This window comes from Mirounga leonina, unplaced genomic scaffold (genome assembly GCF_011800145.1).
Source record: "Mirounga leonina isolate KUSES-001 unplaced genomic scaffold, KU_Mleo_1.0 Mir_114672, whole genome shotgun sequence".
Classification (NCBI taxonomy): domain Eukaryota; kingdom Metazoa; phylum Chordata; class Mammalia; order Carnivora; family Phocidae; genus Mirounga; species Mirounga leonina.
Window position 1 is genome coordinate 1 of NW_023270267.1, and position 20,048 is coordinate 20,048.

A 20,048-nucleotide genomic window follows, 5' to 3' on the forward strand; every position below is an offset into this window, starting at 1 on the left:
ACAACCAACACCAAAGAAATACAAACAATTATAAGAACATATTATGAACAACTCTATGCCAGCAAATTAGATAACCTGGAAGAAATGGATGCATTCCTAGAGATGTATCAACTACCAAAACTGAACCAGGAAGAAACAGAAAACCTGAACAGACCTATAACCACTAAGGAAATTGAAGCAATCATCAAAAATCTCCCAACAAACAAGAGCCCAGGGCCAGATGGCTTCCCAGGGGTATTCTACCACACATTTCAAGAAGAATTAATACCTATTCTTCTGAAACTGTTCCAAAAAATAGAAATGGAAGGAAAACTTCCAAATTCGTTTTAGGAGGCCATCATTACCTTGATCCCAAAACCAGACAAAGACCCCTTCAAAAAGGAGAATTACAGACCAATATCCCTGATGAACATGGATGCAAAAATTCTCACCAAAATACTAGCCAATAGGATCCAACAGTACATTAAAAGGATTATTCACCACAACCAAGTGGGATTTATCCCTGGGCTGCAAGGTTGGTTCAACATCCGCAAACTGATCAACGTGACACAACATATTAACAAAAGAAAGAACAAGAATCATATGATCCTCTCAATAGCTGCAGAAAAAGCATTTGACAAAGTACAGCATCCTCTCTTGATCAAAACTCTTCAAAGTATAGGGATAGAGGGTACATAACTCAATATCATAAAAGCCATCTATGAAAAACCTACAGCGAATATCATTCTCAATGGAGAAAAACAGAGCTTTCCCCCTAAGGTCAGGAATGAGGCAGGGATTCACCACTGCTATTCAACATAGTATTAGAAGTAGTATAGAGTTAGAAGTCTCATGGGTGGGGTGGGAGGGATGGGGTGACTGGGTGATGGACACTGGGGAGGGTATGTGCCCTGGTAAGCACTGTAAATTGTGCAAGACTATTGAATCTCAGATCTGTACCTCTGAAACAAATAATGCAATATATGTTAAGAAAAAAAAAAAAAAGAAGAAGAAGAAGGTAGCAGGAGGGGAAGAATGAAGGGGGGAAATCGGAGGGGTAGACAAACCATGAGAGACAATGGACTCTGAGAAAACAAACTGAGGGTTCTGGAGGGAAGAGAGGTGGGAGGATGGGTTAGCCTGGTGATGGGTATTGAAGAGGGCACGTTCTGCATGGAGCACTAGGTGTTATGCACAAACAATGAATCATGGAACACTACATCTAAAACTAATGATGTAATATATGGGGATTAACATAAGAATAAAAAAAAATTTAAAAAAATAAAAAAATACCAATCATCTTCCAAAAAAAGAAAAAAAGAAATCAGTGGCATTCCTATACACCAACAAGACAGAAGAAAGAGAAATTAAGGAGTCGATCCCATTTACAACTGCACCCCAAACCATAAGGTATCTAGGAATAAATCTAACCAAAGAGGCAAAGGATCTGTACTCAGAAAACTATAAAATACTCATGAAAGAAATTGAGGAAGACACAAAGAAATGGAAAAACACTCCATGCTCATGGATTGAAAGAACAAATATTGTGAAGATGTCAATGCTACCTAGAGCAATCTACGCATTCAAAGCAATCCCCATCAAAATACCATCCACTTTTTTCAAAGAAATGGAACAAATAATCCTAAAATTTGTATGGAACCAGAAAAGACCCCGAATAGCCAGAGGAATGTTGAAAAAGAAAAGCAAAGCTGGCCGCATCACAATTCCAGACTTCCAGCTCTATTACAAAGCTGTAATCCTCAAGACAGTATGGTACTGACACAAAAACTGACACACAGATCAATGGAACAGAATAGAGAGCCCAGAAATGGACCCTCAACTCTATGGTCAACTAATCTTTGACAAAGCAGGAAAGAATGTCCAATGGAAAAAAGACAATCTCTTCAACAAATGGTGTTGGGAAAATTGGACAGCCACATGCAGAAGAATGAAACTGGACCATTTCCTTACACCACACACAAAAATAGTCTCAAAATGGTTGAAAGACCTAAATGTGAGACAGGAGTCCATCAAAATCCTAAAGGAGAACACAGGCAACAACCTCTTCGACCTCAGCCGCAGCAACTTCTTCCTAGAAATGTCACCAAAGGCAAGGGAAGCAAGGGCAAAAAGGAACTATTGGAACTTCATCAAGATAAAAAGCTTTTGCATAGCAAAAGAAACAGTCAACAAAACCAAAAGACAACCGACAGAATGGGAGAAGATATTTGCAAATGACATATCAGATAAAGGGCTAGTATCCAAATCTATAAAGAACTTATCAAACTCAACACCCAAAGAACAAAAAATCCAATCAAGAAATGGGCAGAAGACATGAACAGACATTTTTCCAAAGAAGACATCAAAATGGCCTACAGACACATGAATAGGTGCTCCACATTGCTCGGCATCAGGGAAATCCAAATCAAAACCTCAATGAGATACCACCTCACACCAGTCAGAATGGCTAAAATTAACAAGTCAGGAAACGACAGATGTTGACGAGGATGCGGAGCAAGGGGAACCCTCCTACACTGTTGGTGGGAATGCAAGCTGGTGCAGCCACTCTGGAAAACAGTATGGAGGTTCCTCAAAAAGTTGAAAATAGAGCTACCATACAATCCAGCAATTGCACTACTGGGTATTTACCCCAAAGATACAAAAGTAGGGATCCAAAGGGGTACGTGCACCCCTATGTTTATAGTAGCAATGTCCACAATAGCCAAACTGTGGAAAGAGCCAAGATGTCCATGGACAGATGAATGGATAAAGAAGACGTGGTATATATATATACAATGGAATATTATGCAGCCATCAAAAGGAATGAGATCTTGCCATTTGCAACGACGTGAATGGAACTGCAGGGTGTTATGCTAAGCGAAATAAGTCAATCAGAGAAAGACATGAATCATATGACTTCACTGATATGAGGAATTCTTAATCTCAGGAAACAAACTGAGGGTTGCTGGAGTGGGCGTGGAGGTGGGAAAGATGGGGTGGCTGGGTGATAGACACTGGGGAGGGTATGTGCTATGGTGAGCACTGTGAATTATTCAAGACTGTTGAATCACAGATCTGTACCTTGTAACAAATAATGCAATATATGTTAAGGAAAAAAGAAAAGAAGAAGATAGCAGGAGGGGAAGAATGAAGGGGGGAATTCAGAGGGGGAGACAAACCATAAGAGACGATGGACTCTGAAAAACAAACTGAGGGTTCTAGAGGGGAGGGGGGTGGGAGGATGGGTTAGCCTGGTGATGGGTATTAAAGAGGGCATGTTCTGCATGGAGCACTGGGTGTTATGCACAAACAATGAATCATGGAATACTACATCAAAAAGTAATGATGTAATGTACGGTGATTAACATAACAATAAAAAATTAAAAAAAAAATACTGAGAGCTGAAAACAAGAAAATCTTAGACTCCACAACAGAAAAACCACTCCTCATTTTCAAGAGACCTCAATAAAATTAACTGACTTTTCTTCAGAAATAATGGATGCCAGAGACAGTGAGAAAACAATTCAAAGTGCTCAAACAAACAAACAAAAACACCTACCAACACAGAACCATATATACGGTAAAGCTATCATTTAAAACTAAAGGTGATGAGTGACATCAGGAAAATAAGAGAGTATGCAGCTCCAAGCATTCTTGCCCTGGCAGAAATATCAAAAAGAAAGCAGAAACTCTCAGAACCAATGTTAGAAAAACTATTGAATGCATTCAAAGGTTTACAATGACCAAGCAAATGCTGAGCTAAAAAATAAAAGCAAGTTAAAAATGGGACAAAACATTTATGGAGTTTTCACTTGCCCTTCCCCACACTGTCTCCAGCAAGCTAACCATTTCAAAGACTGTGAATCTTAAAGCAGTGATATTCTTAGAATGGCAGTAGTCCATGTTCCCAGCTGGAGATCCTGGTTCCTGGTTTGGGAGGAAGCAGAACAGACTTTACAGTACATTAATATGTGTGTCTATTCTAATTTATCTGAGGGCTACCTGAAGGAATCATGCAAAGTGAATATGTCTATTTGACCTAACTGGGAACAAAGACTGGATAAATGGCTCAAAAACTAACAAACCACAGATGTGTGGGACAAAAGATTATTGGTTGAGATAACAACAGAATGCCTCAGACATGGGAGCAAAAGCCTTGAAAGATTCTTGGGGACATTAGGACATTCAAAAATACCTATTGATTTGGGAGTGTTTAGAAACACACAGAGGCTCAGAGAAAGATGCATGCTCAAAAAAGAGAAAAGAAGACCCGACGTTTTACCCTCGGCTGAGCTCTGAGCTCATTGCAAATATGGATAAGTATTGAAGGAGTGTCCTAGCACAGAGTCAATACAAAGACTGGGAGAGGGATTTGTTTTGTTTCTGTGGATGTGTGTATTTCTTTTTTTTTTGCTTCTTTGTGTTTTGTTTGTTTATTTTGGCTCCTGCCATTCAAGGATAACTGTGTGGCAATGTGAGGTGAACAAAAGCTAAAGGATAGAAACCTCAGTGACCTTATACAAGTGACCCTACACTCTTACAAATGTAGATTGGAAGATTATCTAAACAGACTACCACAGCCTTCAATAATTAAAAAAGCAGCAAGGCTTCAGGAAGGGGTAGAATCTGACTTCCAGAGTTACCACATACTCATATACCCAACTTTCAACAACAACAAAATATCACAAGGCCTACAAAAACAAAACAAAACAAAAACAAGCAAACAAACAAAAACCAGGAACGTATGGCCTAACCAAAGTAACATACAAATTAGCAGAAACCATTCCTGAGGAATCCCAGATATCAGATTTATAAGACAAACACTTTAAAAAACTATCCTAAATATCCTTATAGTGCTGAAGAAAAACATGAAAAAAGTCTACAGGAAACCAGGGAAACAATGTATAAACTAAAAGAATATCAATTAAAGAGAAAGAAATTAGTAAAAGGAATCAAACAAATTCTGGAGCTAAAAAAGTACAATAACAAAAATGGATGATTTTCCAAGCATCCAACAACAGAGGCAGAGTAGGAAGAAGAATCAGCAAGCTAGAAGAAAAACAGGTAAAATTATTGAAACTGAACACCAAAAATAACATGAAGAAAAGTGAATAGATCCTATTTGAAAACTGTGGGACACCATTAACTAGACCAACATAACATTATGGGAGTCCCAGAAAGAGGAGAGACAGAAGAGGAAGCAGAAATAACATTTGAAAAAATAACGGCCATGAGAGTCCCAATTTTGATGGAAGACATGCACCTACAAATCCAAAGGACTCAACAAACTCCCAAGAATGATCAACAGAAAGAGACCTACAAATTATTATCAACCTTTTGAAATATAGCCCTGTAAAAATAATCTTGAAAGTAAGAGTGACTTGTCACATAGAAGAGATCCTTAATGAGATTAATAACTTATTTCTCATCAGAAACCATGGAGGCTAGAAAGCAGTGGGATAACATATTTAAAGTGCTGAAAGTAAAGAAGTATCAACATACCCAGCAAAACTGTCCTTCAAAATTTAGACAGAATTAAGAGATTCAGTGGTAAACAAAAGGAACACACAGTGTTTATTAATAGGGGAGGCTGAGGGTGTTCATTAAAAGATCTGCCCTACAGGAAATGCTAATGGGAGTCCTTCAGATTAAACTGAAAGGAAGTAAGATTGTAACTCAAAGCCATATGAAGAAGTAAAGACCCCAGTAAAGATAAATCCATAAGCCAGCATTATTATGTAATATTTGGTGTGTTACTCTACTTTCTATTTACCACATTTCAAAGACAAACATACAAAATTATACATCTATGTTACAGGGCACACAATTTATAATGATGTAATTTGTGACAACAATAATGTAAAGTGGAGGGGAAGAGCACTATAGATGAGTTTTAGTATTGCAATTGTATAAGATGGCATTAATTCAAATTATATTACTTTAAGTTCATGATGATAAATGTAAACCCATGGTAACCACAAAGAAAATATATCAATAGAATATATACACAAAAAAATGAGAGGGTAATCAAAATGTGCCACTATAACAAATCAACTAAATACAAAGGAAGACAGTAACTGAAGAAATGAGGGAGAAAAATACCTATCAGACATACAGCGAATAAATAATAAAATGTCAGAAGTTAGTCCTTCCTAACTAGGAATTACTTTATATATACATGGATTTAACTCTCTAATCAAAAGGAAGATATTGACAGAATGGATAAAGAAAACATTATACTGGGGCGCCTGGGTGGCTCAGTCAGTTAAGTGGCTGCCTTCGGCTCAGGTCATGATCCCAGAGTTCTGGAATTGAGCTCCACGTCAGGGTCCCTGCTCAGCGGGAGCCTGCTTCTCCCTCTCCCCCTGCCTGCCTCTCTGCCTATTCGTGCTCTCTATCTGTCAAATAAATAAATAAATAAATCTTTAAAAAAATAAACTTTAAAAAATAGAATAAAAAAAGAAAACATTATACATGTCGATTAAAACACTCACTTTAAATAAATCAGTCAGAAAAAGATAAACAACATATAATTTCACTTATATGTGGAACTGAAGAAACAAACAAATGAACAAAGAAAAAAGACACAAAAAAACCCCCAGATACTTAAATACAGAGAACAAACTGATAGTTACCAAACTGAGGTGGGGAGGGATGGGTGAAATAGATGAAGGGCATTAAGGGTAGACTTATCATTATGAGCATTATGTACACAATTACTAAATCACTATATTGTACCTCTCAAACTAGTATAACACTGTATGTTAATTATACTGGAGTTAAAATTTTTTTGAAAAAAGACTCACTTTAGATCCAAAGACAGAAATAGACTGAAAATCAAAGAATGGGAAAAGATAACTATGGAAATAATAAACAAAGAGAGCTGGAATAGATATAATAATATTGGACAAAATCCAAATTTGACTTCAAGTCAAAAACTGTTACAAAAAGCAAAAGGAGGACTTACATATTGATTGAAGAATCAATTTATCAAGAAGATATAACTATAAACCAAACAACAGAGCCCTTAAATATATAAAGTAAACAATTACAGAACTGAAAGGAGAAATAATTCTCTACAGTAATAGTTGGAAAATTCAATACTCTACTTTAAATAATGAATAGAACATTTAGACAGAAGGTCAACAAGGATGAAGAGGGCTTAAACCACACTATAAACTAAGTAGCCCTAACAGATGTATATGGAAGACACTACTCCAAAAGCGCAGAATATACATTTTTCTCAAGTACACATGGAACATCCTCCATATTTGACCATATGTTAGGCCATAAAACAATTCTTAATCAATTTAAAAACATTATACTTATACAAAGTATCTTTTCCAACCATAGTGAATTACAGCTAAAACTCAATAACAAGAAAAATTTTTTAAAAATTAATATGTGGAAATTAAATAATATACTCATAAACAACCAATAGGTCAAAGAAGAAATCACAAGAGAGTCAGAAAATATTCAGAAATGAATGAAAGCAAAACATAAATACTAATACTTACAGGATGCAGCAAAGGCAGTCCCCAGAGGGCTATAAATGCCAACATTAAAGAAGAAAACATATCTCAAATTAATAATCTAATTTTACACCTTGAAGAAACAGAAAACAAATATCAAAGTGAAACCAAACAGAAAAGAAGAAATAATAAAGATTAGTGTGGAAATTTTTTAAAAAGGGAACAGCAAAACAATAAAGAATCAGTTAAAGCAAAAGCTGACTCTTTGAAAATAGCAACAAAATGAACAAACCTTTAGTTAGAATAACAAAGAAAAAGAGAAAGAATGTAAATAACTAAAATCAAAATCAAAGTGAAGACACTACTATACAGAAATAAAAAGGATTATTAGAGAATACTGTAAGCAATTTTTTTTTTTAAGATTTTTATTTATTTATTTGAGACAGAGAGAATGAGAGACAGAGAGCATGAGAGGGAGAAGGGTCAGAGGGAGAAGCAGACTCCCTGCCGAGCAGGGAGCCCGATGCGGGACTCGATCCAGGGACTCCAGGATCATGACCTGAGCCGAAGGCAGTCGCTTAACCAACTGAGCCACCCAGGCGCCCCTACTGTAAGCAATTTGATACCAATAAACTAGATGACCAAGATGAAACTGACAAATTCTAAGAAACACACAAATCACCTAAACTAATTCAAGAACAAATAGAAATCTCAACAGACCTATAATAACTGAAGAGGTTTAATCAGTTATCAAAACTACCCAACATAAAAAATTCAGATTGCTTCACTAGTGAATTCTACCAACATTTTATTTTATTTTTTTATTTATTTGAGAGAAAGAGAGAGAGAGCATCGAGGCGCAGAGGGTGAGGGAGAGAAGCAGGCTCCCTGCTGAATGCACAACCCAACACAGGGCTCAGTCTCACAACCCTGAGGATCAAGACCCAAGCCAAAATCAAGAGTCGGATGCTTAACCGACTAAGCTGCCCAGACACCCCTCTACCAAACATTTTAAAAGAATGAATACCAATTCTTCTTGAACTCTTCCAAAAAATATGAGAGGAGGAAACATTTTCTAATTCATTCAACAAGCCAGGTTTATCTTGGTACCAAAGTCAGATAAAGATAAAAATATCCCAGCAACATAAAGTTGATTTAACATCCAAATTCAAGTAAAATAACATACCATACCCATAGAATAAAACACAAAAACCGCATGATCATTTCAATAGATGTAAAAAAAAGCATTTGCCAAAATCCAAAATCCAAAACCCCTTCATGATAAAAACAACAACACTCAAAAACTAGGAATAGAGGGCAACTTCCTCAATCTGATAAAGTGTATCAACAAAACCTCAGAACAAATATCATACTTAAGGGTGAAAGAGCAGATCCTTTTCCCATGAGATCAGAAACAAGACACAGATGTCTACTCTTTTTTTCTATTCAACTATATACTAGAGATTCTAGCCAGGGTAATGGGCAATAAAATGAAATAAAAGGCATCTAGATTGGAAAAGAAGAAGTAATATTATCTCTATTTGTAGATGACATGACCTTACATATAGAAAATCCTAAAGAATCAACCTTATTGAACAAGGCTGCAGGCTATAAGACCACTATATAAAAGTTAATTATATATCTACACATTAGAAATGAAAAAACAATTCCACTTAGAATAGAGTAAAAATTAAATATTTAGGAATAGTATGTACCTGAGCACTGGGTGTTATACACAACTGATCAATTACTGAACACTACATCAGAAACTAATGATGTACTGTATGTTGGCTAACTGAATTTAAATTAAAAAAAAAAAAGAAATTAATTCCACTAAAAAAAAAGGAAAAATACATCCCCAAAGAAGTGCAAATACTTCTGGAAAGCAGTGCATCATGATACTCTGAAAACCACAAAACATTACCGAAAGAAATTAAAGTAGACCTAAGAAAATGAAACAACCCATGTTGATGGCGTAGAAGTTATAATATTGCTAAGATAGTGATATTTGCCAAATTGATCTTCTGATTCAATGCAATCTCGATCAAAATAAACCCAACTTGCTTTTTTTGTAAGAAATGGAAAAGATGATTCTAAAACTCATATGGAAATGCAAGAGATCCAAAATAGCCTATTTTGAAAAAAAAAGAATAAAAAATCTGGATGATACACATATCCCAATTTCAAAATCTATTACAAATCTACAATAATCAACAGTGTGGCACAGACATGAGGATAAATACATAAATCAAATGGACAGAAGAGAGGTCCAGAATAGACCCTTATATTTATAGTCCATTGATATTCAATAAACATGCCAAGGCAGTAGCAGTGAGGGGGATGGGGTGGGGAAGAATAGTCTGTTTCAACAAATGGTGTTTGAACAACTGAATAACACGTGCAAAAGAATGAAGTTGGATTCCCGTCAAACACTGTATTAAAAAGTTAACTCAAAATGGATCAAAGAATTAAGTAAAAGATATAAAACTATAAAACTCTTAGAAGAACTCTTCTAGAAGAAAACATAGGTGTCCATCTTCTTGATCTTTGATTAGGCAATGGTTTCTCAGATATGACACCAAAAGCATGGGTAACAAAAGAAAGATAAATTATCAAAATTTAGAAAAATAAATTATCAAAATTTAGAAAGATAAATTATCAAAATTTAAAACTTTTATGCTTCAAAAGCACCATTAATAAAGTAAAAACAACTCCAAGAATTGAAGAAAATAGTTTCAAATTATATAGCTGAAAAGAGACTTGTATCCAGAAGTATATGTAAAGGGAATGAAATAATGCATTTCTTAAAAAATAGACAAATAGCCAATAGCATATGAAAAGATGCTCAACATCATCAGCCATCAGGGAAATGCAAATCAAAACCAGAATGAGACACCACTTCACATCCACAAAAACAAATCAAAAAGGCAGACAATAACAAGTGTTGATGAGAACAAAATGAAATCAGAACCCCCACACACTGCTGTTTACAATGTAAAGTGGTACAGCTGCTTTTCAAAACAGTCTGACAGTTCCTCAAGAGCTTAAAAACAGTTCACCATGTGACACAGTAATCTCAATCCTTGGCATGTACCTAAAAGAAATAAAAATATATGTATGTATACACGACATCTTGTACACAAATGGTCGTAGCAACATCACTGAAGACACAAATGTCCATCCACTGGAGATAAATAAATAAAATGTAGGATAGCTATGTAATGGAATATTATTCAACAATGAAAAGGAACGTGGTACTGATACATGCTACAACATGGATAAACACTGAAAACATTATTCTAAGTAGAAGAAGTCAGTCACAAAAGACCATATACTATGATTTTATTTATATGAAATGTTTAGAATAGACAAATCTATAGAAAAAGAAAGCAGATTACTGGTTATCAAGGGATGCAGGGTGAAAGGGTAAATACAGAGTGATTGCTAAAGGTTACAGGGTTTCTTTCTCAAATAATGAAAATGTTCTAAAAGTAACTGTGGTAATAACTGTACAACTCTGCATAAACTAAAAACTAGTGCACTTGGATTGTGAATTTTAAATGGATTAAATGTGAATTTATGCCAATTAATATTTTAGAAAGGACAGAAAGATGCAAAGTTTTCTTAATAATGTAGAAAAATCAAGAAAATGTACACATTTTTAGAATTAGTAAGATAATTAGAAAAAATTATTGAAAAGAAAGCTAAGATAAGTCAGTATCAATCCTGCCTTCCAGAAATAATTAAAATATTATTTACCATTACACAATCTTTTTTACAATAATATCAGTAGCTAGGAATAAATCTAATAACCAGTGGACAATGCCATTTTAAGAAAATTACAAAATCTTATTCCACATACATGAACAGTAGGGTCACAATTCTCCCAAGATTAATTCATAAACTAAGTGTGGTTCCAATCTACTTTCTAACAGAATTTTTCAGTAAAACTAATAAAATCATTCCTTTTCTTTTTTTTTTATTTTAAAGATTTTATTTATTTATTTGACAGAGAGAGACACAGCGAGAGAGAGGGAACACAAGCAGGGGGAGTGGGAGAGGGAGAAGCAGGCTTCCCGCTGAGCAGGGAGCCCGATGCGGGGCTCCATCCCAGGACACTGGGATCATGACCTGAGCCGAAGGCAGACACTTATCAGCTGAGCCACCCAGGCGCCCAATCATTCCTTTTCTTTAAGATTTATTTATTTGAGAGACAGAGAGAGACAGAGAGAATGTGCATGCATGTGAGGACAGGGAGAGAGAGAATCTCCAGCAGACTCCTTGCTGAGCGCAGAGCACCTTGCGGGACTCAATCTCACACCCAGAGATCACAACCTGAGCCAAAATCAAGAACTCAACCAACTGAGCCACCCAGGTGCCCCAGTAACAAAATAGTTCTTAAATATTATAAGATAATGAAGAAGCACATATAGGGCTCATGACTTACAAAAATAAGAATAAAGAAGCAGATTTCCCTACCAAATAATGGGTCAAATTACAAAACTACAATACCTAAAACCATGAAAATAATAAGATGTCCAGAAACAAACCTATACACACATGAACACTTTGAGCTGTGAGAGAGATTGCATCAGAGATCAATAAACTATTGAATAAATGGTGTGAAACAACATACCCTAAAATAAATTCTAAATAGATTACAGACTTTGGAATAGGGAAAACTTTAGCATATAAGATTCCTAATGCAAAAACACTAGAGAATAATAAAATGTACTCTTTCTAGATCCACAAACTTTTCAAAATCCAATTCACCTTACTTGAGATTCATGAAACAGAAAGTACTTGTAATATATATAACAAAGTATTACTACCCAGAATAAATAAAAAATGTCTACAAATTAATAAGACATACTCCCCAATTAAAAAAAAGTCATAGAACTAAAAATCACAGCAAATCACATAATGAACTATTTAAGTGGCAAACAGTCATCAATGATATGAAAAGTTTCATCCAATACTCATGTACCTATGAATTAACATAAGGAAGTACCATTCACCCTTATCACACTACCAAACTGCTTAAAGGTTGCAGGGAAGCAGAAACTGACATAAAAGCTCAGAAAACAAATGCACCAGAATTCAATTCTCCCAATGGCTCAGTTGTTCCCTGATGATACACTAAAAGATTTAATGTATTTCCTTAAATATGTGAAATGAACTGATTCACACACTCAGAAATACATATCCCTTCACCTCTGAAATGATCATTCACACATACACACATATCCATACTTAGTACATTTTAGTAGCTATATATATACATGTGTGTATTTATATATTCTCTTTATGTGTGCATACAGAGAGGCACTATCATATTTACTAGCATGAAAATTTGTTTCTGGCCTTTTCAACAAAATCTGTGGTAAAAAAGAAACCTGAAATTCAATGGAAAAAAAAATTTAGCAAAAACATTCTCAAGACAAAGAGAAAGCCACCAAAAAAGTATTATTTTGAAAAATACTGATGGACATAGTACAAAAATCGATTGTACCTTTTATTTTCTACGAAAATAAAATCTGACTATGAATGAGGCCCTCTCACTCCAAAGAAAAGCACCATCTTCAAAACACATATGAGTATTTTTCAATTGCTTTGTGCTTTTTTCACATTTTATTTTTTAAAAGACCTGGAAAATACATTCTTAAAACTCTATTGTAATGAATTCTAGCTATATTTATAAATTTAAGCTCTAACTGAAAAAAGTCAAACCTCATGATTCTAAATATGTTTTTTCAAAACATGTTTCATTTCAAAATGCTATAGCCTTTATTTTTTAATGATTACATTTTAGATAACTATTTGAAGTCAGTTTCCTGCTTTGCAACATCAATTTTTAAAAAGCTGTGGGTCGTTAAGTGAAGGAATATAAATTAATGCTGGTCCCCACTGGTGGATTTGAATATATAACTTGTTATTTAAAGAAAATCACATGTAATAAACTTCCTATAAGAAGTTAGATCCGAAATAACGGCATTATTCTCATTCTCTACACTCTCACTGCATACCTTTATTTTTGCATCAATGCTGTGTTTTTCTTTTCTCCAATGTGCTTCTTGCTTCCTCAGTTTCTCCAGGTCATTTAGCAGGTCAGCGCAGTGGGTACTTAATTTCTCATTTTCCTCCTCCAGATTTTTTATAACCAGTCTGTTTTGCTCTTCCTTATTCTGTACACACTCCTTAGTGTCCTGTAGAACAGTACCACAAGGGCCGATAAACAAAACAAAACAAAAAAAAGGTGAGAACTAATCAGCAAATATAAACTGTACAGTTTTACCCTCACAGCAGCTTCTTCTATATTTGATGGCCAAGGTCACCTGTATACTTTTATTGGCCTCTTTTCATGCAGGTGGATGGGTCATATTTTTTCACTGGATGACAGCTTTGATGAGTACACATTTGCAAAGAGCCCATTAATTGATCAAGCTGCCTTTGATGCTGTCCCCAGCTATTTTTGAGACCCACACAGACATATCCTCCCAGACCTGGGTTTTATCAATTAATAATGCCAGTCCCATCAGAATCTAATTACAAGAAGCCACATATTCACACTCCTACTTTCTTAGCTCCATTTCCATCATTAACTATTTATCGGAAAGTTATAAAGCTTGGAGTCTTATCTTTAAAGCATCTTTCTCAGTTTTTGCATGTGAGAAAACTGTGTGGTACAGCAGGGCCTAAGGCAATTTTTCCTCCAAGCTTGTCACTTTCTGTGCCACAGAGGCTGACAAAGCTTAAAGTAGGACTTCAAAGCAACAGTGCTGTAAAACTATGTACAAGCCAACACACCTTAACTTTTTTTTTTTTTAAAGAAGGGCTTTTTTTTTTTTTTTAAAGATTTTATTTCTTTATTTGACAGAGAGAGACACAGCAAGAGAGGGGACACAAGCAGGGGGACTGGGAGAGGGAGAAGCAGGCTTCCCGCTGAGCAGGGAGCCCGATGCGGGGCTCGATCCCAGGACCCTGGGATCATGACCTGAGCCGAAGGCAGACGCTTAACAACTGAGCCACCTAGGCGTCCCGCACACCTTAACTTCTTGACTTTTATCTTTAAATTTCTTCTGCAAGTCGCCGAATTCTTTCCTTAAGAAAGCATTTTCTTCATCAACTGCAATCTTCCGTTTTACAAGGTCATTTATTTCTATTTGTAGTCCTGTTTCTCTCTATGGAAAAAAAAAAAAACACTATTATTGGTAAGCTGGTATTTCTAAGAAAAAATTATTTTATTTAAAAAGTTCCACATTTTGATTGATAATATTAGGATTAACTAGCTTTCATAATAATGTCTATTATCACAATTCTCATTTCTGGTGACACACCCATCAATTTTCAAATAAATAGTGCAAGTATGGTATCTGTTTATTAGTTTAAGATGAAGAACACATTAAAAACTGGATGCCAAATATTAAGCCACATTCAGAAAGCAAACTTTTGGGATTTAGGTGCATAACAGAAGAAAAACAGAATTTTATAAAATATTCCAATCAAAGAAAATGTGTAGGTAGCTAAGATAAGAATTACCCTCTTCTTTGAGTATCATGTGGAAGAAAACATTTTTTAGAGAAAAAATTATAGTTTTGTGAAGGCATACATAATTTTCAAGACTGGAAAATGGCAAGTTTGTTTTGGTACCAAAGATATCTTGCTGTGTAGAAAACATATTCAGGATATTAAAACTGCCATAGTTTGTTTTTGTTTTTTTTTTTTTGACAGAGAGAGAGAGACAGCGAGAGAGGGAACACAAGCAGGGGGAGAGGGAGAAGCAGGCTTACCGCCCAGCAGGCAGCCCAATGCGGGGCTCGAACCCAGGGCCCTGGGATCATGACCTGAGCTGAAGGCAGATGCTTAACAACTGAGCCACCCAGGCAGCCCCAAAATTGCCATAGTTTTTAACTGAATGTTTTTTTCACCTGCCAGAGATACCTAAACAATATCTAATTACAGGACATGTCCATGACTCAATTCTTAGTTTCCCTCTTATCCCTATAGCTCTTGTCTCAGAAAATTTACCCCTTCTTGGCTTCTGGTCTCATCTCTGTCTGAGAGTCTTACTAATCCTAATTCAGCCCTGACCCTCTCCCAATCACCAATGCCACATCTCCAACTTTCAAAATAATACCTCCACTTGGATTATCTGCTGGAACTTGAAACTAACATGCCAAAACTGAAATCCATATCCTGATACTATCTCTTTCTAAACTTCTTCAACTTTTGTCAACCCAACTTTTGTTCATTTTTTCAACTGATATTTATTAAGCATCCATTACATGCTTACAAGCTTTTTGAAAGCCTCCAGGTCATTCTTAACAGCATCCTTCCCCAAAGCCCTATCTTCCTATCAACCAAGAAGACACATCAAGTTATAACATATTGTTCTGTTATTAAGTAGGATGCTCAATAGAAAACCCTGACCTTCATTCCATCTCTGAGCTATCAGTGATGTTCATTTGATTCTTAAATATCAATTTATTTTGTACTCCCATACTTACCCCTTATTAAACATGCTGCAAATGACTTGAGGAGGAGCTTCAAGAATAGGATGCAAAACAGGGTGAGTTTCAGGAATAAAGTGAGAGTATCTACTATATTCTAATTTTTTAAGCTATAATGTTAATTGTTGATTTTACTTGACTTCTAATTAAAAATATTTTAGGAGCACCCAGGTGGCTCAGTTGGTTAAGGGTCCCACTCTTGATTTCAGCTCAGGTCATGATCTCAGGGTGGTGAGATCAAGCCCCACATCAATGCTGGGTGTAGAGTCTGCTTAAGATTCTCTCTCTCCCAGATATTTGCAAATGACATATCAGATAAAGGGCTAGTATCCAAAATCTATAAAGAACTTCTTAAACTCAACACCCAAAGAACAAAGAATCCAATCAAGAAATGGGCTGAAGACATGAACAGACATTTTTCCAAAGAAGATATCCAAATGGCCAACAGACACATGAAAAAGTGCTCAACATCACTCAGCATCAGTGAAATCCAAATCAAAACCTCAATGAGATACCACCTCACACCAGTCAGAATGGCTAAAATTAACAAGTCAGGAAAAGACAGATGTTGGTGAGGATGCGGAGTAAGGGGAACCCTCCTACACTGTTGGTAGGAATGCAAGCTGGTGCAGCCACTCTGGAAAAAAGTATGGAGGTTCCTCAAAAAGTTGAAAATAGAGCTACCATACAATCCAGCAATTGCACTACTGGGTATTTACCCCAAGGATACAAATGTAGTGATCCAAAGGGGTACATGCACCCCAATGTTTATAGCAGCAATGTCCACAATAGCCAAACTATGGAAAGAGCCAAGATGTCCATCAACAGATGATTGGATAAAGAAGATGTGGTATGTATACACAATGGAATATTATGCAGCCATCAAAAAACCCCCAAAATCTTGCTATTTGCAACAATGTGGATGGAACTAGAGGGTATTATGCTAAGCGAAGTAAGTCAATCAGAGAAAGACAGGTATCATATGATCTCACTGATATGAGGAGTTCTTAATCTCAGGAAACAAACTGAGGGTTGCTGGAGTGGTGAGAGGTGGGAGGGATGGGGTGGTTGGGTGATAGACATTGGGGAGGGTATGTGCTATGGTGAGCGCTGTGAATTGTGTAAGACTGTTGAATCACAGACCTGTACCTCTGAAACAAATAATACATTATATGTTAAAAAAAAAAAAAAGAAAAAGAAGATAGTAGGAAGGGAAAAATGAAGGGGGGAGTCAGAGGGGGAGACAAATCATGAGAGACTATGAGAAACAAACTGAGGGTTCTAGAGGGGAGGGGGGTGGGGGAATGCATTAGCCTGGTGATGGGTATTAAAGAGGGCATGTATTGAATGGAGCACTGGATGTTATATGCAAACAATGAATCATGGAACACTACATCAAAAACTAATGATGTAATATATAGTGATTAACATAATAAAATAAAATAAAATAAAATTCTCTCTCTCCCTCTCCCTCTGCACCACCCCCCACGCTGCTGCTCGCATGCACATGTTCTCTCTCTTAAAAAAATTAAATACTGAACACATACAAAAATACTATGTGAGAAATATGTAAGGTACAAAGAACTATTCTGTTTTGTATCCACAACCACTTAATTAAGAAACACAACTTTACCATTATCTTTAAGTCCTCTGTAGGTCCCCTGATCCTTACAAACTTCCATGTCCTTTAAGGCAAGGACTACCCTACAACTTTGGTTCTTAGCCTTCTCTTGTCTATGTCTTCAAACTACAAAGAAATAGTTTGAAGACATACATATCCGTATTTGACATATTGTACTGTTTAGCTTATTTTTTAACTTTCAATAAATTAAATCATACTACACATATTCTGTAGCTTGCTATTTTTTGCCCAACATATGTTCCCAAATTCATCCATATTGATAGGCAATTCAATTACCTTGGTGTATAGTATTATTCTATTATATAAATATACTATAATATATTTATCTATCTCTTGTCAGTGTATATTTCAGCTGCTTCCCATTTTGGGAAAAGGGGTATACAAACAATGCTGCTATAAACACACTTAAACATGTCTCTTGATGCAGATGAGCAAGAATTTCTCCCAAGCAGTATTTTTCAAACTACAGACTGTAATCTAGTAATGGGTCATTAAATCAATTTAGTCATCACAATCAGCATTTTTAAAAAGTGGAATAGAATACAATAGAAAATATCAAATATAAGCATAAATTCTTAGCAAAAAAGTATACCATAATAAAATTACGAAAGAAGCAAATACATTAAGTATCTCCTAAATGTTTAGTGTTTAATTTTTGATTTATATTTTATTTAAATATTATTCAATTCATATTTGGTACATGCTTTGTTATATTTTTTACCTTTATCATACATAGTTAGGACAATTATTATTATATGAAATTTTTATTTCATGTGTGGGTATACTAGGGTCATTAGGTAGAATATATTTTATTCAGTGTGGGGGTCATATTAATAAAAGTTTGAAAAATATTGCTTAAGATCATATTTGGAGGTAAAGTCACTAAGTCATAGGCTATAAGCACTTCAAGGGTTCTCACAGCTCCACATCTGCACCAACACTTGACTCTCAGGCTTGGTAATTTTTTACAAATCTAGTAAGTATAAATGCTTCTTCCTCAATATAGTTTTAATTTTTATTTCCTATTTTAATTATTAGGGCATAACAAACTGTGCCTGACATCAATCAAATGCTTAAGAATAGATGCATAAGTGTGGCCCATCCACAATTCACAGCCCATTTTTCCATTCTCATCTAAGTGTTACCCTCCTTCAAGATTCAATCTCTCCCTTCCTCCACGAAGGTTTCTCCAAACTGTCATAGTAATTTCTACCCGTTTTAGATTTCTGTCTTGCCCATATTATTCATTGGACACATTATGTACTACCTATCTATGTATTCATAATGCTTTCCAAACCAGATTAGCAAATGTTTATGAATGAGATTGACATAGAATGATAACTTCAATTATATGAACACTAAGATTGTTTACAGACTATCTACAGACCTCTCTTTTGAAAGGACAACTGACAAAACTTGAGAATCCTCATCTATTCTGGAAATTATTTAGATCCTAGGAAGGAAAGAACACTGAGCCAAATGATCAAAGTTTTAGAAGGGATTGCCCATTCATGTCAGCTAAACTTAACAGAAATTGACAACTTAAACACCAATAGCAAGCCCTTTCATGAGAATTATTTAATAATTTGAATTTCGGCATTTGAGTGAATTTAGTAACCAACAAGGCCAAATATAGACTTAATTTTTAAATAAAAAAGCATAATACAAGCATAACCCAAATTATCAATATTCTTATAATTAGTTTGATAAATCTGATATTATGTTGAATAATCATTAAAGTAATAGATAAAGATGCACTACCAATAAAAGACAACCAACAATTTAAACCTTTAAAGATTAGAAAATTTTGCATAATGCAAAATATTTTCCTATTAAAGTATGCTCTTAGTGATCTACTTTAAATAATGAAAGTACAAGTATATACAGCTGTAGTTCATTTTAAAATTTAGCTTTATGAAACTTTTCAACAAACTTCTCTGGATAGAGTACATTCTTAATGGTCTGGCTTGAGTTAATATTAAAATAGCAAATAGAACTCAGAGGAACCATAAAGCATAAAGGGTGACAAGAGAAAGTATGTCTGGAACAAATAATTTATTATGGGTAAGACATGAAATGAATAATTCACATCACAGCCAAGAGAAGTCTATAGAGTAAGAAGAGAATGATAAAGAGTATGATGCAGGAAAAAAGGGGAAGGAGGGGCAGCGGCATAAGACCTAAAACTCTACTGAGCAATACTTGAGCATAGTTAATATATTATTTATATGACCTACTTTCAAATGGGCATGAAAGTTTTAGTAAAAAACAGAGAAGTTATGAAGCCACAACAATGGTAAATGGAGAAACAAAACAATAGTAAATAGAGAAAAGGGAAGGGGTAACAGATCTAATTGTAACTGAGAACCAAAACTTATTTCTGAGCTTCCTATAAGGTAAAAAAAAGGCGGTGGGGTGAGGCTATAACGTTAAACAGCAACCATT

General features: G+C 35.3%; 1 long non-coding RNA gene across 1 annotated transcript; it reads right to left on the reverse strand.

The window, feature by feature from the left end:
• Nucleotides 1-3,888: 3,888 nt before the first annotated feature.
• Nucleotides 3,889-14,665, reverse strand: LOC117999020. Its single transcript, XR_004676183.1, has 3 exons — nt 14,498-14,665; nt 13,478-13,657; nt 3,889-3,906 (listed from the first exon to the last, which is right to left on the reverse strand). It is a non-coding gene; the product is annotated as an uncharacterized LOC117999020 (long non-coding RNA).
• Between the last annotated feature and the right edge of the window lie 5,383 nt (nt 14,666-20,048).